The following is a 25,472-nucleotide window of genomic DNA, read 5'->3' on the forward strand; positions in this document are numbered from 1 at the left end:
TTACCCATGGTCCTTACGGAGTTCCCAGCATCCACTAGGACGTCAGAGAAAAAGGCAGTTTCCCCCAGCACCCTGAATGATAACAGTAACCGGATTTAAATCCCACACAATATTAGAATTCAGATATCTCGGTTACATATATTTGCGCAAATGTATGTATAAGCCCCAAAGCCGCATCAAGGCGTCTCTGTATATTTGGTGTCCCTAGCGCTATATCTAGGTGCAGGGTGTGGCACCCTAAAGCACCAGCATAAGCCAGAAAGCCCAGGGCAGCATACCAGTGAAAAAACTATAGTGTTAATAAATTACTGTTAGGAAGCCGAATCTATAAAGGTGATACAAAAATGAGATGTAATTAAAATGGAGAAATAGCGTTAGAGAAATTAACAGACAGAGAGGGGCGGGGGTGCAAATACCCACCACTAAATTTCCCTTCAGCACACTAAAAATGTCATGTAACCATACCTGAACCTATCTGGTAATAAAAATTCAGAGCATTAGTCACACATGTTTGCAAACGCATGTTTAAGCTGCTGAGCCACTTCATGGCTTCTCTGATATCAGCAGTCCTAACACTACATAATAGCAGTGCCCACATAGGGCCATGTAATTTGTCACAGTAGGCCACATGATAAAGGCTATTACTAAAACACATCCAGACAGAGAGCTAACTTACCCGGGAGCCACCCCCAGGATCTCCTATTGGCACTACAAGGAACAGCATGCCTTCTAAATACTGCTCCCATTCAATGCCTCTCGCACACAAGCAAACAATGGTAGTTGCTCTGTCATTCCTGAAGATAATTATGTATCAGGTGCTGGAAAGGAGGAGGGGTCACAGACAAACAACAGACAGAGAGAGGCGGGGGTGCATATCCCCACCCCTAAATTTCCATTCAGCACACTAAAAATTACCTGTAACCATACCTGAATCTATCTGGTAATAGAAATTCAGAGAATTAGTCACATGTTTGCAAACGCATGTTTAAGCTCCTGAGCCACTTCAAGGCTTCTCTGATATCAGCAGTCCTAACACTATATATATACCTAGGTGCAAGGTGTGGCACCCCAAAGCACCAGAATAAGCCAGAAAGCCCAGGGCATCATACTAGTGAAAAAACTATAGTGTTAATAAGTTAGTGTTAGGAAGCCGAAGCTATAAAGGTGATACAAAAATTAGATGTAATTAAAATGGAGAAATAGCGTTGAAGAAATTAGTATGTGAAAAGTGTTAATAGAATGTAAAGGTAAGCCACACTATAAAGCCATCCAACTCAGCCAGTTCAGAGGCACCACACCTACATAACCCCAATCTGGGTCTATGATTAACCAGCAAGGAGCCACATGATAATGGCTCCTTATTTAAATATATCTAAGATAAGAGCTACCTACCTTGGAGCAACCCCATAATGCTCCATATGTCATGTCAGGGACTGCACCTCCTCCTAATGTAGGAACCTCTCTGCCATACACAAGACATATATAGTGGTAGATGCTCAATTAGCTTAGTGATATCATTCAGGTGCTTGAAAAGGAGGGGTAGAAAAAAAAAAGGCATTTGTTTCCCCCAGCACCCTGAATGATAACAGTAACCAGATTTAAATCCCACACAATACCAGAATTCAGAGATCTCGGTTACATATATTTATACATATATTTGCGCAGATGTATGAATAAGCCCCAAAGCCACATCAAGACGTCTCTGTATATTTGGGGTCCCTAGCACTATATCTAGGTGCAGGGTGTTGCACCCCAAAGCACCAGCACAAGCCAGAAATCCCGGGGCAGCATACCAGTAAAAAAACTATAGTGTTAATAAAATAAGAATTTACTTACCGATAATTCTATTTCTCGGAGTCCGTAGTGGATGCTGGGGTTCCTGAAAGGACCATGGGGAATAGCGGCTCCGCAGGAGACAGGGCACAAAAGTAAAGCTTTCCGATCAGGTGGTGTGCACTGGCTCCTCCCCCCATGACCCTCCTCCAAGCCAGTTAGGTACTGTGCCCGGACGAGCGTACACAATAAGGGAGGAATTTTGAATCCCGGGTAAGACTCATACCAGCCACACCAATCACACCGTACAACTTGTGATCTAAACCCAGTTAACAGTATGATAACAGCGGAGCCTCTGAAAAGATGGCTCACAACAATAATAACCCGATTTTTGTAACTATGTACAAGTATTGCAGATAATCCGCACTTGGGATGGGCGCCCAGCATCCACTACGGACTCCGAGAAATAGAATTATCGGTAAGTAAATTCTTATTTTCTCTATCGTCCTAGTGGATGCTGGGGTTCCTGAAAGGACCATGGGGATTATACCAAAGCTCCCAAACGGGCGGGAGAGTGCGGATGACTCTGCAGCACCGAATGAGAGAACTCCAGGTCCTCCTTAGCCAGGGTATCAAATTTGTAGAATTTAGCAAACGTGTTTGCCCCTGACCAAGTAGCTGCTCGGCAAAGTTGTAAAGCCGAGACCCCTCGGGCAGCCGCCCAAGATGAGCCCACCTTCCTTGTGGAATGGGCATTTACATATTTTGGCTGTGGCAGGCCTGCCACAGAATGTGCAAGCTGAATTGTATTACACATCCAACTAGCAATAGTCTGCTTAGAAGCAAGAGCACCCAGTTTGTTGGGTGCATACAGGATAACAGCAAGTCAGTTTTCCTGACTCCAGCCGTCCTGGAACATATTTTCAGGGCCCTGACAACATCTAGCAACTTGGAGTCCTCCAAGTCCCTAGTAGGTGCAAGGCACCACAATAAGCTGGTTCAGGTGAAACACTGACACCACCTTAGGGAGAGAACTGGGGACGAGTCCGCAGCTCTGCCCTGTCCGAATGGACAAACAGATATGGGCTTTTTTGAGAAAAAACCACCAATTTGACACTCGCCTGGTCCAGGCCAGGGCCAAGAGCATGGTCACTTTTCATGTGAGATGCTTCAAATCCACAGATTTGACTGGTTTTAAACCAATGTGATTTGAGGAATCCCAGAACTACGTTGAGATCCCACAGTGCCACTGGAGGCACAAAAGGGGGTTGTATATGCAATACTCCCTTGACAAACTTCTGGACTTCAGGAACTGAAGCCAATTCTTTCTGGAAGAAAATCGACAGGGCCGAAATTTGAACCTTAATGGACCCCAATTTGAGGCCCATAGACACTCCTGTTTGCAGGAAATGCAGGAAACGACCGAGTTGAAATTTCTTTGTGGGGCCTTCCTGGCCTCACACCACGCAACATATTTTCGCCACATGTGGTGATAATGTTGTGCGGTCACCTCCTTTCTGGCTTTGACCAGGGTAGGAATGACCTCTTCCGGAATGCCTTTTTCCCTTAGGATCCGGCTTTCCACCGCCATGCCGACAAACGCAGCTGCGGTAAGTCTTGGAACAGACATGGTACTTGCTGAAGCAAGTCCCTTCTTAGCGGCAGAGGCCATAAGACCTCTGTAAGCATCTCTTGAAGTTCCGGGTACCAAGTCCTTCTTGGCCAATCCGGAGCCATGAGTATAGTTCTTACTCCTCTACGTCTTATAATTCTCAGCACCTTAGGTATGAGAAGCAGAGGAGGGAACACATACACCGACTGGTACACCCACGGTGTTACCAGAACGTCCACAGCTATTGCCTGAGGGTCTCTTGACCTGGCGCAATACCTGTCCCGTTTTTTGTTCAGACGGGACGCCATCATGTCCACCTTTGGTATTTCCCAACGGTTTACAATCATGTGGAAAACTTCCCGATGAAGTTTCCACTCTCCCGGGTGGAGGTCGTGCCTGCTGAGGAAGTCTGCTTCCCAGTTTCCATTCCCGGGATGAAACACTGCTGACAGTGCTATCACATGATTTTCCGCCCAGCGAAAAGTCCTTGCAGTTTTTGCCATTGCCCTCCTGCTTCTTGTGTCGCCCTGTCTGTTTACGTGGGCGACTGCCGTGATGTTTTTCCCACTGGATCAATACCGGCTGACCTTGAAGCAGAGGTCTTGCTAAGCTTAGAGCATTATAAATTTACCCTTAGCTCCAGTATATTTATGTGGAGAAAAGTCTCCAGACTTGATCACACTCCCTGGAAATTTTTTCCTTGTGTGACTGCTCCCCAGCCTCTCGGGCTGGGCTCCGTGGTCACCAGCATCCAATCCTGAATGCCGAATCTGCGGCCCTCTAGAAGATGAGCACTCTATAACCACCACAGGAGAGACACCCTTGTCCTTGGATATAGGGTTATCCGCTGATGCATCTGAAGATGCGATCCGGACCATTTGTCCAGCAGATCCCACTGAAAAGTTCTTGCGTGAAATCTGCCGAATGGAATTGCTTCGTAGGAAGCCACCATTTTTACCAGGACCCTTGTGCAATGATGCACTGTTTTTAGGAGGTTCCTGACTAGCTCGGATAACTCCCTGGCTTTCTCTTCCGGGAGAAACACCTTTTTCTGGACTGTGTCCAGAATCATCCCTAGGCACAGCAGACGTGTCGTCGGGATCAGCTGCGATTTTGGAATATTTAGAATCCACCCGTGCTGTTGTAGCAGTATCCGAGATAGTGCTACTCCGACCTCCAACTGTTCCCTGGACTATGCCCTTATCAGGAGATCGTCCAAGTAAGGGATAATTAAGACGCCTTTTCTTCGAAGAAGAATCATCATTTCGGCCATTACCTTGGTAAAGACCCGGGGTGCCGTGGACAATCCAAACGGCAGCGTCTGAAACTGATAGTGACAGTTCTGCACCACGAACCTGAGGTACCCTTAGTGAGAAGGGCAAATTTGGGACATAGAGGTAAGCATCCCTGATGTCCCGGGACACTATATAGTCCCCTTCTTCCTGGTTCGTTATCACTGCTCTGAGTGACTCCATCTTGATTTGAACCTTTGTAAGTGTTCAAAAAATTTTTTAGAATAAGTCTCACCTAGCCTTCTGGCTTCAGTACCACAATATAGTGTGGAATAATACCCCTTTTCTTGTAGTAGGAGGGGTAATTTAATTATCACCTGCTGGGAATACAGCTTGTGAATTTTTTCCCATACTGCCTCCTTGTCGGAGGGAGACCTTGGTAAAGCAGACTTCAGGAGCCTGCGAAGGGGAAACGTCTCGACATTCCAATCTGTACCCCTGGGATACTACTTGTAGGATCCAGGGGTCCTGTACGGTCTCAGCGCCATGCTGAGAACTTGTCAGAAGCGGTGGAACGCTTCTGTTCCTGGGAATGGGCTGCCTGCTGCAGTCTTCTTCCCTTTCCTCTATCCCTGGGCAGATATGATCTTATAGGGACGAAAGGACTGAGGCTGAAAAGACGGTGTCTTTTTCTGCAGAGATGTGACTTAGGGTAAAAACGGCGGATTTTCCAGCAGTTGCCGTGGCCACCAGGTCCGATGTACCGACCCCAAATAACTCCTCTTCCTTTATACGGCAATACACCTTTGTGCCGTTTGGAATCTGCATCACCTGACCACTGTCGTGTCCATAACATCTTCTGGCAGATATGGACATCGCATTTACTCTTGATGCCAGAGTGCAAATATCCCTCTGTGCATCTCGCATATATAGAAATGCATCCTTTAAATGCTCTATAGTCAATAAAATACTGTCCCTGTCAAGGGTATCAATATTTTTAGTCAGGGAATCCGACCAAGCCACCCCAGCTCTGCACATCCAGGCTGAGGCGATCGCTGGTCGCAGTATAACACCAGTATGTGTGTATATACTTTTTATGATATTTTCCAGCCTCCTGTCAGCTGGTCCTTGAGGACGGCCCTATCTATAGACGGTACCGCCACTTGTTTTGATAAGCGTGTGAGCGCCTTATCCACCCTAAGGGGTGTTTCCCAACGCGCCCTAACTTCTGGCGGGAAAGGGTATACCGCCCATAATTTTCTATCGGGGGGAACCCACGCATCATCACACACTTTATTTAATTTATCTGATTCAGGAAAAACTACGGTAGTTTTTTCACATCCCACATAATACCCTCTTTTGTGGTACTTGTAGTATCAGAAATATGTAACACCTCCTTCATTGCCTTTAACGTGTGGCCCTAATAAGGAATACGTTTGTTTATTCACCGTCGACACTGGATTCAGTGTCCCTGTCTGTGTCTGTGTCGACCGACTAAAGTAAACGGGCGTTTTAAAACCCCTGACGGTGTTTTTGAGACGTCTGGACCGGTACTAATTGTTTGTCGGCCGTCTCATGTCGTCAACCGACCTTGCAGCGTGTTGACATTATCACGTAATTCCCTAAATAAGCCATCCATTCCGGTGTCGACTCCCTAGAGAGTGACATCACCATTACAGGCAATTGCTCCGCCTCCTCACCAACATCGTCCTCATACATGTCGACACACACGTACCGACACACAGCACACACACAGGGAATGCTCTGATAGAGGACAGGACCCACTAGCCCTTTGGAGAGACAGAGGGAGAGTTTACCAGCACACACCAAAAACGCTATAATTATATAGGGACAACCTTATATAAGTGTTTTCCCTTATAGCATCTTTTTTATATATTTCTAACGCCAAATTAGTGCCCCCCCTCTCTGTTTTAACCCTGTTTCTGTAGTGCAGTGCAGGGGAGAGCCTGGGAGCCTTCCCTCCAGCCTTTCTGTGAGGGAAAATGGCGCTGTGTGCTGAGGAGATAGGCCCCGCCCCTTTTTCGGCGGCCTCGTCTCCCGCTCTTAACGGATTCTGGCAGGGGTTAAATATCTCCATATAGCCTCCGGAGGCTATATGTGAGGTATTTTTAGCCAAAATAGGTATTCATTTGCCTCCCAGGGCGCCCCCCTCCCAGCGCCCTGCACCCTCAGTGACTGCCGTGTGAAGTGTGCTGAGAGGAAAATGGCGCACAGCTGCAGTGCTGTGCGCTACCTTTAGAAGACTGAGGAGTCTTCTGCCGCCGATTCTGGACCTCTTCTTACTTCAGCATCTGCAAGGGGGCCGGCGGCAAGGCTCCGGTAACCATCCAGGCTGTACCTGTGATCGTCCCTCTGGAGCTGATGTCCAGTAGCCAAGAAGCCAATCCATCCTGCACGCAGGTGAGTTCACTTCTTCTCCCCTAAGTCCCTCGTTGCAGTGATCCTGTTGCCAGCAGGACTCACTGTAAAATAAAAAACCTAAGCTAAACTTTTCTAAGCAGATCTTTAGGAGAGCCACCTAGATTGCACCCTTCTCGGCCGGGCACAAAAATCTAACTGGCTTGGAGGAGGGTCATGGGGGGAGGAGCCAGTGCACACCACCTGATCGGAAAGCTTTACTTTTGTGCCCTGTCTCCTGCGGAGCCGCTATTCCCCATGGTCCTTTCAGGAACCCCAGCATCCACTAGGACGATAGAGAAATTAGTGTTAGGAAGCTGAAGCTATAAAGGTGATACAAAAATGAGATGTAATTAATATGGTATATATGGCCGGCCCTTACAGAGCACACGGTATATACAACCGGCCTCTATAGAACACAGGGAACATACAGCCAGCCTCTATAGCTCACAGGGTATATACAGACAGCTTCTATAGCGTAAAGCAGTGTTTTTCAACCACTGTGCCGTGGCACACTAGTGTGCCCTGAGCAGTCTCCAGGTGTGCCACCATAGAAGCACAGCCAGGCCCATCAGTGTTTGGCCGCTACTGAGGCCCTGGAACGATCAATACTGGTGGGTTTAGTGGTTGCAGAGCCAGTTCTTATTTTGGACCCGGGCAGTGTTGGGCTCTTCTGGCTTTCTCAGATGTGGCTCAGGCGTTACCTATGGAGAAGCTGCAACATGACATCATAGGACATGCAACTGCACCATGCATCACCATTATATTTGAATGTGCCTTGGCAATACAGCCTCTATACAGCACAGGGTATATATGGCCGGTCTCCATAGCCAGAGCCGGCCATAGGCATAGGTAAACTATGCAATTGCCTAGGGAATTTGATATGCCTAGGGGCATCAGCAGCTTCTGCTTATTAAAATGATATGCGGCATGCCTATAGTCTGTGTGTAGCATTTCATATGCAGATACAGCCACAGTCTCACACAGTATATAGGCATGCTGCATATAATTTTAATCAGCAGAAGCTGCTTGTGCATCCTAGCCACATACCAATGCAAATAAGATACATTTTCATTAAAAAAAAGGTGCCCGATGTTAGCATTGAGGCAAGATTTATGAGGACACATCTGTATCCAAGCAGAGGCAGAGGTCACAGTGTTAGTGGCAGTGTGAGTGCTGTGTGCACGTGAGTGGGTTAGTTGTGCAGTAGTGTTCGGAATATGTGTAAGGAGCATTATGTGTGTCATGTAAAAATGCATTAATAATGTGCAACATATGTGTAACGGGCACTGTGTCATAATGTGTATAAGGGCATTAATAATGTGCAGCATATGTGTAACAGGGTACTACTGTATGTGTGTCATAATGTGTATAGGGGCACTAATAATGTGCAGCAAATGTGTAGGGGGCACTATGCATGTCATTATGTGTATAAGGGCATTAATAATGTGCGGCGTATGTGTAAGGGACATTATGTGTAAAAGGGCATTAATAAAGGTTGTCATAATGTGTAAGGCACATTATGTTTATAAGGACATTAATAATGTGTCTCATATGTGTAAGGGGCATTAAAGTGTGGCATTATGTGTATAAATAAGATTTTACTCACCGGTAAATCTATTTCTCGTAGTCCGTAGTGGATGCTGGGACTCCGTAAGGACCATGGGGAATAGCGGCTCTGCAGGAGACTGGGCACAACTAAAGAAAGCTTTAGGACTACCTGGTGTGCACTGGCTCCTCCCCCCATGACCCTCCTCCAGACCTCAGTTAGGATACTGTGCCCGGAAGAGCTGACGCAATAAGGAAGGATTTTGAATCCCAGGTAAGACTCATACCAGCCACACCAATCACACCGTACAACTCATGATATTATACCCAGTTAACAGTATGACAACAACGGAGCCTCTGCACAGATGGCTCTCAACAATAACCCTTTTGTTAACAATAACTATGTACAAGTATTGCAGACAATCCGCACTTGGGATGGGCGCCCAGCATCCACTACGGACTACGAGAAATAGATTTACCGGTGAGTAAAATCTTATTTTCTCTGACATCCTAAGTGGATGCTGGGACTCCGTAAGGATCATGGGGATTATACCAAAGCTCCCAAACGGGCGGGAGAGTGCGGATGACTCTGCAGCACCGAATGTCAGGGTGTCAAACTTGTAAAATCTTGCAAATGTGTTTGACCCCGACCAAGTAGCAGCTCGGCAAAGTTGTAAAGCCGAGACCCCTCGGGCAGCCGCCCGAGAAGAGCCCACCTTCCTCGTGGAATGGGCTTTTACTGATCTAGGATGCGGCAGTCCCACCGCAGAATGTGCAAGCTGAATTGTGCTACATATCCAGCGAGCAATAGTCTGCTTTGAAGCAGGAGCACCCATCTTGTTTGGTGCGTAGAGGATAAACAGCGAATCAGTTTTCCTGACTCCAGCCGTTCTGGAAACATAAATTTTCAGGGCCTTGACTACATCCAGCAACTTGGAATCCTCCAAGTCCCGAGTAGCCGCAGGCACCACAATAGTTTGGTTCAAATGAAACGCTGAAACCACCTTAGGCAGAAATTGGGCACGAGTCCTCAATTCCGCCCTATCCATATGGAAAATCAGATAAGGGATTTTACATGACAAAGCTGCCAACTCTGACACATGCCTGGCCGAAGCCAGGGCCAATAGCATGACCACTTTCCACGTGAGATATTTTAACTCCACAGTTTTAAGTGGCTCAAACCAATGTGATTTAAGGAAATCCAACACCACGTTGAGATCCCAAGGTGCCACTGGAGGCACAAAAGGAGGCTGAATATGCAGCACTCCTTTAACAAAAGTCTGAACTTCCGGCAGGTAAGCCAGTTCTTTTTGGAAGAAAATCGACAGAGCTGAAATCTGAACCTCAATGGACCCCAATTTGAGGCCCATAGTCACCCCTGACTGTAGGAAGTGCAGGAATCGACCCAGTTGAAATTCCTCCATTGGGGCCTTCCTGGCCTCACACCAAGCAACATATTTTCGCCATATGCGGTGATAATGTTTTGCGGTCACGTCCTTCCTGGCTTTGATCAGCGTAGGAATGACTTCCTCCGGAATTCCCTTTTCCTTCAGGATCCGGTGTTCAACCGCCATGCCGTCAAACGCAGCCGCGGTAAGTCTTGGAACAGACAAGGCCCCTGCTGCAGCAGGTCTTGTCTGAGCGGTAGAGGCCATGGGTCCTCTGAGATCATTTCTTGAAGTTCTGGTTACCAAGTTCTTCTTGGCCAATCCGGAACAATGAGTATAGTTCTTACTCTTCTCCTTCTTATTATCCTCAGCACCCTTGGTATGAGAGGAAGAGGAGGAAACACATAAACCGACCGGTACACCCACGGTGTCACTAGAGCGTCCACCGCTATCGCCTGAGGGTCCCTTGACCTGGTGCAATAGTTTTCTAGCTTTTTGTTGAGGCGGGACGCCATCATGTCCACCTGTGGCCATTCCCATCGGTTTGTAATCAGCCGGAAGACTTCTGGATGAAGTCCCCACTCTCCCGGGTGGAGGTCGTGTCTGCTGAGGAAGTCTGCTTCCCAGTTGTCCAATCCCGGAATAAACACTGCCGACAGTGCTAACACGTGATTTTCCGCCCATCGGAGAATCCTCGTGGCTTCTGCCATCGCCATCCTGCTTCTCGTGCCGCCCTGTCGGTTTACATGGGCGACCGCCGTGATGTTGTCTGACTGAATCAGTACTGGCTGACTTTGAAGCAGGGGTCTTGCCTGACTTAGGGCATTGTAAATGGCTCTTAGTTCCAGAATATTTATGTGTAGGGACATTTTCTGGCTTGACCATAGTCCCTGGAAATTTCTTCCCTGTGTGACTGCTCCCCAGCCTCGAAGGCTGGCGTCCGTGGTTACCAGGACCCAGTCTTTTATGCCGAATCTGCGGCCCTCCAGAAGATAAGCACTCTGCAGCCACCACAGTAGAGACACCCTGGTCCTTGCAGACAGGGTTATCCTCTGATGCATCTGAAGATGCGATCCGGACCACTTGTCCAACAGATCCCACTGAAAGATCCGTGCATGGAACCTTCCGAACGGAATTGCTTTGTAAGAAGCTACCATCTTTCCCAGGACTCGCGTGCAGTGGTGCACCGACACCTGTTTTAGTCTTAGGAGGTCTCTGACTAGCGATGACAACTCCTTGGCCTTCTCCTCCGGGAGAAACACCCTTTTCTGTTCTGTGTCCAGAACCATCCCCAGGAACAATAGACGTGTTGCAGGAACCAACTGCGACTTTGGAATATTCAGGATCCAGCCATGCTGTTGTAGCACCTGCCGAGCAAGTGCTACTCCGATCAACAACTGTTCCTTGGATCTCACCTTTATCAGGAGATCGTCCAAGTACGGGATAATTATAACTCCCTTTTTTCGCAGGAGTATCATCATCTCGGCCATTACCTTGGTAAACACCCTCGGTGCCGTGGACAGACCAAACGGCAGCGTCTGGAATTGGTAATGACAGTCCTGTACCACAAATCTGAGGTACTCCTGGTGAGGAGAGTAAATGGGGACATGCAGGTAAGCATCCTTGATGTCCAGTGATACCATGTAATCCCCTTCCTCCAGGCTTGAGATAACCGCCCTGAGCGATTCCATCTTGAACTTGAACCGTTTTATATACGTGTTCAAAGATTTTCAATTTAAAATGGGTCTCACCGAACCGTCCGGTTTCGGTACCACAAACATTGTGGAATAGTAACCCCTTCCTTGTTGAAGGAGGGGTACCTTGACTATCACCTGCTGCGAATACAGCTTGTGAATTGCCTCTATCACAGCCTCCCTGTCCAAGGGAGACGTTGGCAAGGCAGATTTTAGGAAACGGCGAGGGGGAGACGTCTCGAATTCCAGCTTGTATCCCTGAGACACTACTTGTAGAATCCAGGGAACCACCTGTGAGCAAGCCCACTGATCGCTGAAGCACTTGAGACGGGCCCCCACCGCACCTGGCTCCGCCAGTGGAGCCCCAGCGTCATGCTGTGGACTTAGCGGAAGCGGGGGAGGACTTTTGTTCCTGGGAACTGGCTGTATTTTGCAGCTTTTTTCCTCTGCCTCTGGGAAGAAAGGACGCGCCTTTAACCCGCTTGCCTTTCTGGGGCCGAAAGGACTGTACCTGATAATACGGTGCTTTCTTTTGCTGTGAGGGGACATGGGGTAAAAATGCTGATTTTCCAGCTGTCGCTGTGGAAACTAGGTCCGAGAGACCATCCCCAAATAACTCCTCACCCTTGTAAGGCAAAACTTCCATGTGCCTTTTAGAATCTGCATCCCCTGTCCACTGCCGGGTCCATAAACCCCTTCTGGCAGAAATGGACAGTGCATTTATTCTAGATGCTAGCCGGCAAATATCCCTCTGTGCACCTCTCATATACAGAACCGCGTCTTTTATATGCTCTATGGTTAGCAATATAGTGTCCCTGTCTAAGGTATCAATATTTTTTGACAAGGAATCTGACCACGCAGCTGCAGCACTGCACATCCATGCTGAAGCAATAGCTGGTCGCAATATAATGCCTGAGTGTGTATAAACAAACTTCAGGATAGCCTCCTTTCTATCGGCAGGTTCCTTGAGGGCGGCCGTGTCCAGAGACGGCAGTGCCACCTTCTTTGATAGTCGTGTGAGCGTTTTATCCACCCTAGGGGGTGTCTCCCAGCGTAACCTGTCCTCTGGCGGGAAAGGGTACGCCATTAGTAACTTTTTAGAAATTACCAGTTTCTTATCAGAGGAAGCCCACGCTTCTTCACACACTTCATTTAATTCATCAGATGGGGGAAAAACCACTGGTAGTTTATTCTCCCCAAACATTATACCCTTTTTTGTGGTACCTGGGGTAACATCAGAAATGTGCAAGACATTTTTCATTGCCGCAATCATATATGTAATACTGCACCTAAATTTAGTGCCCCCCCTCTCTTTTTAACCCTTTGAGTCTGAAAACTACAGGGGAGAGCCTGGGGAGTTGTCTTCCAGCTGCACTGTGAAGAGAAAATGGCGCCAGTGTGCTGAGGGAGATAGCCCCGCCCTTATTTCAACTGACTTTCTCCTGCTTTTACTGGATCTCTGGCAGGGGTATTTTTACACCTATATAGCCTTCCTGACTATATTTGGTGTAGATTTGCCAGCCAAGGTATATTACATTGCTGCTCAGGGCGTCACTGCCATCACTACTGTAAAGCATACTTGTCTACCTGACCCTCTCCATGAGGGAGAAAATGCTCTGTTCCTGGACTTTCCTGGTAATGTATGATTGCCATCACCTGTGGTGAAACACCTTTCTTATCAATTACCTAGCTCACCACAGGTGATGGCAATCATACATTACCAGGAAAGCCCAGGAACAGAGCATTTTCTCCCTCATGGAGAGGGTCAGGAAGGCAAGTATGCTGTAAAGTCACGTGACTTGATGACGTCACGAGAAGCTCCAGAGTCGCGGTGGTAACCGGGCTCTGTGCGCCGCTTGAGGATAAGAGACGCACTGACGCAGCGTCTACGTGTCCCCGCCCAGTAACCGCTAACGTCCCCCGTGTCCCCGCCCAGTCACCACCCCTCTCCTCAGTGACGCCGCTCAGTCTCCTCCGTATCCCCGCCTAATCTCCTCCCTTTCCTCCATGTCCCCGCCCAGTCTCCTCCCCACTGCCCCCCCTATCACCGGCCAGTCTCCGCTCGCGGGCGCGCGTACACATATTGGGGGTAGAGCGGAAGCGCCGCGTTCAGCGGGTGAGGTGAGTGCGGGGCCTTTTATGTTTCTTAGCAACGGGTGACGCCTGTGCGTGTAACACTATAGCCAGTGAGGTGCAGTTTAATGTGTAATGTTAATGACGGTACCCGTACACCATCCGTATTCTGCAGTGGGGCAGTGTATTAGAAAGTCTGTGATTACTAATGTGGGCATGGGATACTGGTATAACCAATTGTCAATGTTCTACAGCATATACTGATGCTGGGAGCACACTGCATTAAAGCACAACAGGTATACCTGTTTATTTTTGATTTACTTCTATTCCTCATTAAAAGTGATGTTTTAAAGCTTTCAATCAACACAAAGTGTGCCCCCAAAAAAAGAGTATTTTGCTCTGTAGCAATAGAAGCAATATAGACTTACAATTTTATTGAAATTACGGTATAAATCCCCAGTATATATATTCTGTGTTGGAGCAGTGTATTCGAAAGTCTGTGATTATTAATGTGAGCATGGGCTATAATCAGGGGTTAAAGTGGGCCGGAACGGGGCGGAACTGCGTTCCGTCACTTAAAACTGAAGGCGGAACTAGTTCCGCCTCCTCCCGCCCACCTTACCCGGCCACAGCAGCACTTAAGGACGATCATAAGAGGATCATAGCAAGCCTTTCAGGCTTGTCAATGGCTGCCCCGCCTCCGCCCGCCCACTACATCTCTACACTGATCACTAGAGGTCGCACCTCCGGTCTTGGATGCAGCAGGTGTCGGGATCCATGTAACAGCCTATGCGCAGCCAGGGAAAAGCTGGCTCTCCGTTCCCCTGACTCGCCTGACCGCAGCTGCCACCCGCGCCCGGAGACGTCTGATGCCCCGTATCTTGTACTAAGGAGGGGGCAGAGGTACTGTAGCTGCAGCTTCTCCGCGGCTTTCCCAGAACTGGGAGTACACGCGGCCGGCGCTCTCCACTCTCTTTGGCCCTCTGGACCAGTGCCACCATTCCAGCAGCGCAGCCAAGCCGCCTGACCTACGGGCGCATACCTCCTGCCACATGGGAACTGCGCTGCACAGATGCCAGCATGCTGCAAGGGACACATGTAGTCATTACAATGCTCAAAATTGCAGACACCCCACCTCTGTCACTACTACCACATATAGTATATACACTGGCCTTACCTCATAGCCACTGCTGGCTGGGATAGATATACACCCTATGTTCCCCCATGTGTTTGAGTGATAATAGTATGCAGAATTTTTGCTGGATTACAGCATACACGATTAGGAATTAAGCTGGTGGGCAGTGCAATAGGAAAGCAGCAGGTCCCTCCACATCCCGCCGGGTGCATACCGTGTCATCTTCCTGTGGGATCAATACTGCACAGCCCACTATAGGTAGTAGTCAGTGGTTAAAGTGGGCTGCGTTCCGTCACCTCTAATTGCAGGCGGAACCAGTTCCACCTCCATCCGGCCACAGCATCAGGTCCCGGCTGCATTGTAAAGTTTGCAGCGTCCGCCAGCCAATCCTGGCTCGCGGACCGGCTGCAGAACCAATAAAAAGAAGGGGCAGCTATTTCAAAAGCTGGCGTGAGCCAATCACGGCTCGTGAACCGCCAGACAATGAGAAGCTGCCTAGTGGCAGCTACTCATTGGCTAACAGTCTGCGATATGTGATTGGTGCGCAATCGGCGCTAGATTCAAAAGAGCAGCCCCTTCTTCCCCTATACAGATACTGGGACCAGCGAGTCTGTTTCCCCGCAGCACAGCGCAATGGGACCGCCGGAGCCCGTGATTCCACTGTCCCCCAGCACACATGCATAGGATCATAGGTGTGCGCACGGGGGGTGACTGGTGCGCACAGGCACCCCCCACGCGTGCCCTACATTGATTGCTGCACATTCCTGTGCCCCTCTCCTGCTGCTCTCGCTGTCAGGTCATGCGAGTGAGTGTGCTTTCTTTCCTCGTCGGCGGCCACGCACTTGAATCACCCTCCTGGACTCGTCCCATGATGTTACATGATGACGTCACACCGCATGCCCTCCCTCTCCACCTGTCTGCACTCTCTCCTCGTGTGCCGACATGCGCCATGCCATGCCAATGCTACAGCCTCCCGTACCGCAGGCCTACAGTTGAGGTCAGTCTCTGCAGGGGAAAGAGAGGAGGCCTTCCAGTGTGTGTTCCCCAAGACAGCACTCCTCATAAAATCAATATGATCATTATTTAGGCATACATGTTTCTCCAGCGGCACACATTTAGGACAAGAGTCGGCTTTAGTCACTAAAGCCGACTCTTGTCCTTATTGAGTGCTGCTGGAGAAACATGTTATATATATATATATATATATATATATATATATATATATATATATATATATATATATATATATATATATATATATGTTTGTTTACTTATTATTTAATGGTGAGCACTATTGGGGGCATTCTGTAAGTATGTGGGGCGGGCAATGTGAATAAGATTGTGCTACAGTGAGGCATTATTTTGAATTTGGGGTGCTTTTGTGTGACCACGCCCCTTTCTTATGAAACCACACCCTTTTTTGCGGCGTGCGCTAAGGGGGAGGGGTCGTGGGGGAGATGAGTTCCCCCACCTCTCCAGGACCACTTTAAGCCCTGGCTATAATTAATAATCCGTGTTTTGCAGCTTATACTAAGGTGGTGAAACCATGTAACCATCTAGGGTGACCAATCCCGGGCCATTTTTTCAATTCCAGGAACTGGGATAAAAAAATGATAAATCACGGGATACCTGGGACTGGTTCTTTTTCAATGTCCGTCAACCCCCCAATCTCCCCCTTGTGCAGCCCGCCTTGCCTAGTCCGCATATCATACACTGTACGGGTGGGTCCATCTCCTTCAAGGTGTGGGCCAGTGCAAGCGCTGAGTTCTCAGTGCAGCGTGACCTCTGACTTCACGTCACGCTGTGCGCACTGCGGCGGCAGGGGGAGCCGGGAAGTGTCTGAGCCTTCTGAGGACGCTAACCACTGCCCGGCATTGAAAACACAAAGGGGTTTCCGAACCTGGCCAATTTTTTGCCAAAATCCTGTAATCCCACCAACCCCAGGATTGGCCACCATAACGATATGTTATATGTAGGCTTACCAAACTATCCCTTTATAACTGGACTCTCATTGATTACACAGGTTCTTTGGATGATTAAATCTGCTGAATTGCAGGCTTGCTGTCACCCAGCCACAGAACCTGTGTAATTCATTAGTGTCCTGGTTTAAAGGGTTAATATGGTGGGATGCAGAATTGTCCAGGGTGCATGTTGCTCCTACAATACCGCACGGCACCAGTAACAGCCTAGCGCCCGCATAGGACCTGCCTGTGACCACTGTAACTTTTTTTCAAGAGATTGCTGTCTCTTCATCCACCGTCCAGTCCATTGGATGATGGCAGACTGTATCAGTGCTTGAGTGTCCTATCACTGTTTCTTAGCATTTCAATATCATCGGCTAGTACTGTATGTAGCTGACCTCCGATCTCCATTTTAGTATGTGTTTGATCTCTGCATTCCCTGTAATTTATTGGAGCTGTGGCGAAAGGCCGTCTTGCATGGCATATTTTCAAAGGTGACAGTTGGACCGCAATAGTAGTGCAAGGAGTGTGTCATTATAATCACCTTTCCCCTGGGAAAGTGGATGATAGTGTGCGGCTACACACACACACATGCTTCTGTTACATAATATGCTTGATGTTTTTCTGCTGAAAAAATAAATGTATAATTATTATTACTACATTTTATTTATAAGGCACCACAAGTGTTGTCGTATGTATGGCAGACATTAAAACAATACAGGGTACACAGGACTTAACATTACAGTAACTGAAAAACCAGAACAGAGTACAAGTAACAATTAGCACCACAATTCTCCATACACATTACAGCAGATATGTAAGAAAGCAAAGGAGTAATCGGGGTACCACTAGGGGCAGCAGTCGTTTGAAGAGATAAACAGTGCGAACAAGGGTGTGGTATTGAAGGTCGAAAATATGTAGGTCGACAGTGTTTAGGTCGACAATAACTAGTTTTGAAGTCTTTTGTGGTGTCATTTTCACCGTACAGTGACCGGGAACCCCAATTAGTGCACCGTATCCTCTCGCATGGCGAGCGAACTTCGGACAAGGTGCCTCGCTGCGCTCATCACAGGTTACCGTTCCCAATCGTAGTCCACATGGATCGTAAAGTATGAAAAAGTTCAAATAATTTTTAAAAAAAAAACCTCATGTTGACCTTTGGACCTGTCAGCCTAGAGACCGGATACCAACGAACAAGAGGAGCTGCAGGTATAGACATTTGCTACGTAGGAGAGAGCTGTAATTGAAGTGAAGATGGCTGTGAGAACAGGAGGGAAGAGGGACCTGCTCTAAAGAGCCCCACACACTTATGTAACATGTCCGACCGTCATGTTGCAGGCGATCACCCCAGCAGCCTCCCAGGCGGCAGGATCGCCCAAGATACATTGTATGCTGTCCTTTTGCATATGACGTATCTTGTGCGATCCCAGCCATGACTGCGGGGTCAGACATGATCGCTAGTGCAGCACAGTAAATCTGGAGGATCCGATCTGATGCTCACGGGAACGCGGAACGGAAACACCTCCAGAATGTCCGATTTCATCCAATATATCGGGCCGAATGCTCGGAATAGGATGAATTCGGGAATTATTGTTAATAAATGTGTGTATGTGTAATATATATTTCTCTAACGTCCTAGTGGATGCTGGGGACTCCGAAAGGACCATGGGGAACAGCGGCTCCGCAGGAGACTGGGCACAAAGTAAAAGCTTTAGGACTAGCTGGTGTGCACTGGCTCCTCCCCCCATGACCCCCCTCCAAGCCTCAGTTAAGATTTTGTGCCCGAACGAGAAGGGTGCAATCTAGGTGGCTCTCCTGAGCTGCTTAGAGTAAAAGTTTAAATATGTTTTTTATTTTCAGTGAGACCTGCTGGCAACAGGCTCACTGCATCGTGGGACTAAGGGGAGAAGAAGCGAACTCACCTGCGTGCAGAGTGGATTGGGCTTCTTAGGCTACTGGACATTAGCTCCAGAGGGACGATCACAGGCCCAGCCATGGATGGGTCCCGGAGCCGCGCCGCCGGCCCCCTTACAGATGCTGAAGCAAGAAGAGGTCCATAAATCGGCGGCAGAAGACTTTCCTGTCTTCATAAGGTAGCGCACAGCACTGCAGCTGTGCGCCATTGCTCTCAGCACACTTCACACTTCGGTCACTGAGGGTGCAGGGCGCTGGGGGGGGGCGCCCTGGGAAGCAATGAATTTACCTTATTTGGCAAAAAATACATCACATATAGCTCCTGGGCTATATGGATGTATTTAACCCCTGCCAGTTTTCCAGAAAAAAGCGGGAGAAGAGCCCGCCGTGAAGGGGGCGGGGCCTATCTCCTCAGCACACAGCGCCATTTTTCCCACACAGCTCCGCTGGTAGGAAGGCTCCCAGAATCTCCCCTGCATCCTGCAACTACAGAAACAGGGTAAAAAAGAGAGGGGGGGCACTTATTTGGCAAAATAACAGATATAAGCAGCTATAAGGGATAGACACTTATTGTAAGGTTGTCCCTATACATATATAGCGCTCTGGTGTGTGCTGGCAAACTCTCCCTCTGTCTCCCCAAGGGGCTAAGTGGGTCCTGTCCTCTATCAGAGCATTCCCTGTGTGTGTGCTGGGTGTCGGTACGTGTGTGTCGACATGTATGAGGAGGAAAATGATGTGGAGGCGGAGCAATTGCCTATAATGGTGATGTCACCCCCTAGGGAGTAGACACCTGAATGGATGGCCGTAATTAAGGAATTACATGACAGTGTCGGCACGTTACAGAAAACTGTTGACGACATGAGACAGCCGGCAGCTCAGTTAGTGCTTGTCCAGGCGTCTCAAACACCGTCAGGGGCTATTAAACGCCCGTTACCTCAGTGGGTCGTGTCAAAGTCAGAAAAATATCTCTATGCACACTACCATATTTGCACCTCACACAGGTCCGTGCTGCGCATGTGTACGCTCTCCCGTACGTGCGCATACTCACAGTCGCGGGCACCCGCAGGCGCATGGTATGCGTATTTACGGTAGAGTTTATGCGATCGTAGCGTGCGACTCAATCATTACATATTTTCACTAATAATGTATTTTGTAGATCATGGTCCCTTTGATAGATTCTGAAAGTTTGGTTAATATAGAATGTTTATGAACAGAGGAATCCCTCTTTGTTTGATACGAAGGGTCAGACAGGAGTAATACAGTGGTGTTTAGTATCCATCGGAAGAATATTTAATTAGAAATATTCCGGTGTTGGTTTGAAGCAGATCAATCGCTCGTGCGAATAGTTATGGACATAAGAAGTTTATGAACATTTACTTTATTTGCACTTTATTACCCATGCGGCGGGAAACCCAGTTTCCCTCCCACCTGAGCAGTTGGAAATAGTCACAGCCCACCTGTATGAATCAACCTATGACCTTTTGTTATAATGCGAAGCCGAATTCCTATGTCCAATGAACAATGAGATTGTAGGGACCATTGAATTGTATTGTGTGTGGGGCATAAATAGGCAGGCCGACCGTATCCAGTTCTCTCTCTCTTCAACGGTTCTCATTGCTGATAATCGGGAGCTGGATATCGAGGCGCATGCGATCGTTCCCCTTGTGCGTAAGTTTTCTCCGTAATCATATTGTCTTACTGTGAGCCATCTCTCTCTCTATCTCTCTCTCTCTCTCTCTATCTCTCTCGTATTATCCTTTAATTGTATTGTATTTTCTGTGTAGTTTATCTGGTTAGTTGGTTTATGTTATATTGTAGTGTATCATTTGTACTGTGATTCCTTTTGCAAGTATAATAGTCATAATACATATAATAGGTTTCGGACCCTAAGCCCAGGTATCTGTGTATTCTTTATAGTGTTAAGTATTCTCTGAGCGTTGGTGACGCTCAAGCAGCTTTGTAGTTAATCAGGTTACACCAGGTTGCACTTACACTCTGTCTCTACACTAAGGTATACTGTGTATCTCACTGTTAAAGGTATAGATATAAAGGTTTAACGTTGTAAGCGTCTGCACCGCTGGTGATCTCCTCGTGGTCCCGAGCGTACGCTACGCTATAGCGAATCATCACGTTAGTCGGCAGCCAATAGCGTGCCTGCCTGTGATCACTGGGCCGTAAGCGAACGTGACGCTTGAGCGTCTCGTCTACGGCTGAGCGATCGCTATGCAACTTGCGTACCCTTACGGTACTTCTTACGTAGATAGCGTATAGAGTTCTTAGACCTCTTAAAGTGTTTTATATACGATAAATATTCAGCTTTATCAATTGGCGGCTCGCCCGTCCTTCACATATCTGCACTAGGTAGATCAGCAGACATTATCCCTCAGCAAAGGGCGGGAGGTTGTATCCCTCGTAGTGCTGACAGGATAAGCGTCTGCTTCGCTTAAGTAAAGAGTGCTGAAGGAATCCGGGAACCGGAGGTAAGAACAAAACGCTAGTGTCTTTTAAAACTGTTTATTTTTTTCTGTCTTGCGTACACACGCACGCACACATATATATATCTGCATTTCTTTTTCTTTTTCATTTTCGTATATCACTCTCCTGTCTGCCAGTTTTTATAGTTGATAGAAGTGCTAAAAGAAGAGTTGCCGTTATTTCATAGTTTAAGAGTAAAGGTAATATAGTTAAAAGATAGACAAACACACAGTTTCGCCTGGGAGATAAGGCGAAGTCAGTGTGTTTGTGTGGTAGATGATCAAGGATCATCTACATTGATAAAAGTATAAATTGTGTTACGGTGGATCTTTGCTTTGCGTATACGTGTCTCTAACAAAGACCTGCGTACGCAATCCAAAGGCCGACGCACGCAGCGTACGTTACGCAACGGAGCGTCCGGTTACGCCCACGTAGCTCAAGTCACAATAAGTTGATTTTTAACGCAGAGCGATAAATAACGCAAAGCGATAAATAACGCGAGGCGAGAAATAACGCAAGTCTATTTTTGGGTGTCCGAAATTTAGTTAACAGATCCTGCTCCTAATTGGTAACACACCTGATCTGAAGAAAAATTTCTGCGCAGAAATAGAAATAGAAACAAAAGTGTACATGTGATGAGTGAGTGTTTTTACAATTTTTAAAGGTTGAACCACAAGAAAAGTCGAGTACTCGTGAGGTACATGCGTGTAAAGTGACGTGCACGGTGGCTAGGGAGGCATCTCTGGTTAAATATACAATTTTGAGCATTAGAGTATAGCAGACGAGGAGGTCATAACAGACCAGGAGGTCCAGGTACAGCCGACAAGGAAGTCCGCTATACAGTTCACAGGCACAACACCGAAAAGGGTTGGTGCAACACCCATATAGGCCATATAAGCTCTGGCTGAAGGAATTCGCAGTCGTAAGTTTCGATTCCATTGGTCTTTCCGTACATAAGCTTAGTTGTTTGTGTACTGAACGACTGGACCGCACGTAAGTGTGTGCAGTAGTTAGTAATCTGACCTAATACCATTAGAGTAAAGGGGTCACAAACGCTATCTGTACACTCTAACGTGATTTGTGTAATTTTTTTATTTTAAGGGAAGTTCGCTGCTCACTCAGGAACTATCCAACAACCAATAGTTACTGGAAAGAGTAAGTGTTCTTCGGATAACCCTCGCAGGTTCCAGTAAATAGAGGTTCAGGTCGCAGGGGCCCTAGGTCGAGTACGCCAGCACCATATCGGTGTGATCAGGTCGTATTGGTCGGCGTGGGCGAGTGAGTGGGGTACTCGGTAAACCGCCACCGTCAGCCTATTGTTGGCATTTGGTTTTGCGTAAAGGGTTGGCTAAATAAAGCAACTCTTTCGAACTATGGGGGCCACTTGTTCAGGTAGGGGGCGATCAACCTCGGTTCGGGTTGATTCAGTGGTCCGACCAATTGGGTCGGCCAGGTATATAATGTGTGAGAAATATGGAAGTCACACAGAAACTTTATGTGATGAATGGGAGAGAATGACTGTACATGACGGGGAGAAATTCCCAAGAATAGGGAGCTTCAGCTCAGAAGTGTTACAAAATTTAAGGAGGAGGATATGTCTCATAAAATCAACAAAGAGACGAATCCAGCATTATGATTATTTACAGTTGTGGCAACGGGAAGGTGAGATACAGAGAGGTTTGGCTCAGGCGGCGGGATCTGGCTCTAACAGAAAACTGATTGCCACGGCCCCGCCGCCACCATACATATCAGGAGAGAAGTTGATTGCGGAGAAAGACGCACTAAGGTGTAACACAAAATCACTTAGTAACTGTGTAAATGTTAATGATAATGTTAACCCATTAACCCGTGCAAGTTGTACCCTGTTTTGAACTTTCCTCAGGAGTGTGATCAAGAGGACGAATCAGCAACGATTTCAGCGCTCTCTCTAGCAGCCACCATAGCAGAGACCACAGTAGGCACAGCTCCACCCACGAGATTAGTAAAGGCCCCTAGCGGAGGGATAGGTGAGGTCGTATCAACTGGTAAGTACGGCACCATGCATTATGCTGAAACTATTTCACCACAGCCTGTAGAATCTACACAGAATGAGGTTGTTAGAATTACACCTGTTAGAGTAATAGCAGTGCCAAATGGGAAAACAGACGCATCAGGAGCCACTCCCATTAGGAACATTGCCATGTACACCCCATTTTCCCGAATGGAATTAAGGACCATAGTGTCTGAATTTCCTGACCCTAGAAAAGACTTAGTTGCCAGTCAAAAATACATCAGAGACTTAGGTAACACTGTAGAGCCCAACAATAAAGACTGGCAGATATTGCTGAGAGCATGTTTACCCTCAAATGTCGACGCAACTCAATTTTTAGCTGATTGCGGACTAGGTCATGATGTACCTCTTACAGATGTGTACAACCAAGATAATGTGAAAAGAATAAACTTGCAGCTAAAAGAGTATTTCCCAGCAGTAGCTAAATGGAATAAGATATTCTCCATTAAACAGAAGGAGTCAGAGACAGCTGCAGAGTATTTTCACAGAGCATTATTAGAAATGGCAAAATACACAGGCATAGAGGACATTAAAACAGACACAAACCATCGGGAAGTAGCAGTATCGGTACTGATGGATGGTTTAAAAGAGTCATTGAAGACTAGGGTACAGACCACGCAACCATGTTGGCGAGGTCTGTCTGTGGCTACTTTGAGAGAGGCTGCTATTGATCACGATAGAAACATCACCAGACACAGGGAACAACAAGGTGATAAATTAATGTCAGTAAGTATACAGGCTCTGACTACAAGGCAGCCTTTGTTTGTATCACCAAATCCTGTGGGTAAGTCAAGTATGGTTACTTGTTATTCTTGTCACAAACAGGGACACATGGCACGAGATTGTAGAGTAAAGAATCCACGAAACTCATACCAAACCCCTAGACAACGACACGACACACGACATTGGGAGCAAGGTCCGCAGAAACGGAGTTATGAGCCACATACAGGGGAAACAAAAAGATATCCCCCAAACAGAGACTGGCATGCCTCTGGTAGTTCCCAACTATCTCCCTCACAAGTAGTTGCTGCCAGCGAGATTCAGGGAGGTCACCATACCCAATAGGGGTGTGGCCATACCTGTAATCTGCAGCCAGTAAAATTAATTGCCAATCTTGGAAGTGAACCCGAGATCGCAATTAATGTAGCTGGTAAAACTTTAAACTTTCTTGTAGACACAGGGGCGGCCAAGTCAGTGATAAATTCGACAGTGGGCATGAGAACCACTGGTAGGACAATTCCAGCCATGGGAGTAACAGGAGTAGTCCAGCACTACCCTGTTAGCAAACCAGCCGAGATTACAATAGGGCCTTTGCATACCAAGCATTCCTTTTTGCTGGCTGCATCGGCACCAACTAATCTCCTGGGAAGAGACTTACTGTGTAAAATGGGGTGCGTCATTTATTGTACTCCTGAAGGTGTATTCTTGGACATACCTGAGAAACACGCTCAGGAAGTGCGAGACATGTTAGACTCCCCATCAAAATTAATGTCACATACCATTATGACAAATAGGAATCCATCCCAAATAGAAGAGATGACATCTCAGATACCAGAGTCACTTTGGACAAAAGACGGACAAGACACTGGATTAATGGCAAACGTAGCTCCAGTAGTTGTACAAGTAAAAGATGGTAGGATAGCTCCAAAAATCCCACAGTACCCTCTGAAGCCAGAGGTGGAGTTAGGAGTTTACCCAGTAATAGAGCGCTTGCTACAACAGGGCATTCTGGTAAGAACGTCCAGCACTGCTAATAGTCCCATCTTCCCTGTTAAAAAGAGTGGGGGGAGGGGTTACAGACTAGTGCAGGATCTAAGGGGGATTAACAAAATAGTTGAGAGTCAGTTCCCCGTAGTGCCAAATCCAGCTGTCATCCTAATGCAAATCCCTCCCACTGCCAAATTTTTCACTGTTATTGACCTCTGCTCCGCTTTCTTTTCGGTACCTCTGCACCCTGACAGCCAATATTTGTTTGCATTTACATACAGAGGAGTCCAATACACGTGGACTCGATTACCCCAAGGTTTCATAGATAGTCCAAGTATATTTTCTCAGGCTTTGCATGATTGTTTACAGTCTTTCCAACCAAACAGTGGATCAGTATTGATACAGTATGTGGACGATTTATTACTGTGTTCAGATTCACTGGAAGCATCTCTGAAGGATACGAAACAGCTCCTGTTTCATCTTTCAGACACA

General features: G+C 47.4%; 1 long non-coding RNA gene across 1 annotated transcript in view; it reads left to right on the forward strand.

Annotated features, from left to right (window-relative positions):
* Window positions 1-13,562: 13,562 nt before the first annotated feature.
* The window catches only part of LOC134936153 (uncharacterized), a 61,751-nt gene continuing 49,841 nt past the window's right edge, over window positions 13,563-25,472 (forward strand). Inside the window, exon 1 of the long non-coding RNA XR_010180465.1 lies at window positions 13,563-13,786. This is a non-coding gene — a long non-coding RNA (uncharacterized LOC134936153). The remainder of the gene's footprint in view (window positions 13,787-25,472) is intronic.

Source organism: Pseudophryne corroboree, chromosome 6 (assembly GCF_028390025.1).
Source record: "Pseudophryne corroboree isolate aPseCor3 chromosome 6, aPseCor3.hap2, whole genome shotgun sequence".
Classification (NCBI taxonomy): domain Eukaryota; kingdom Metazoa; phylum Chordata; class Amphibia; order Anura; family Myobatrachidae; genus Pseudophryne; species Pseudophryne corroboree.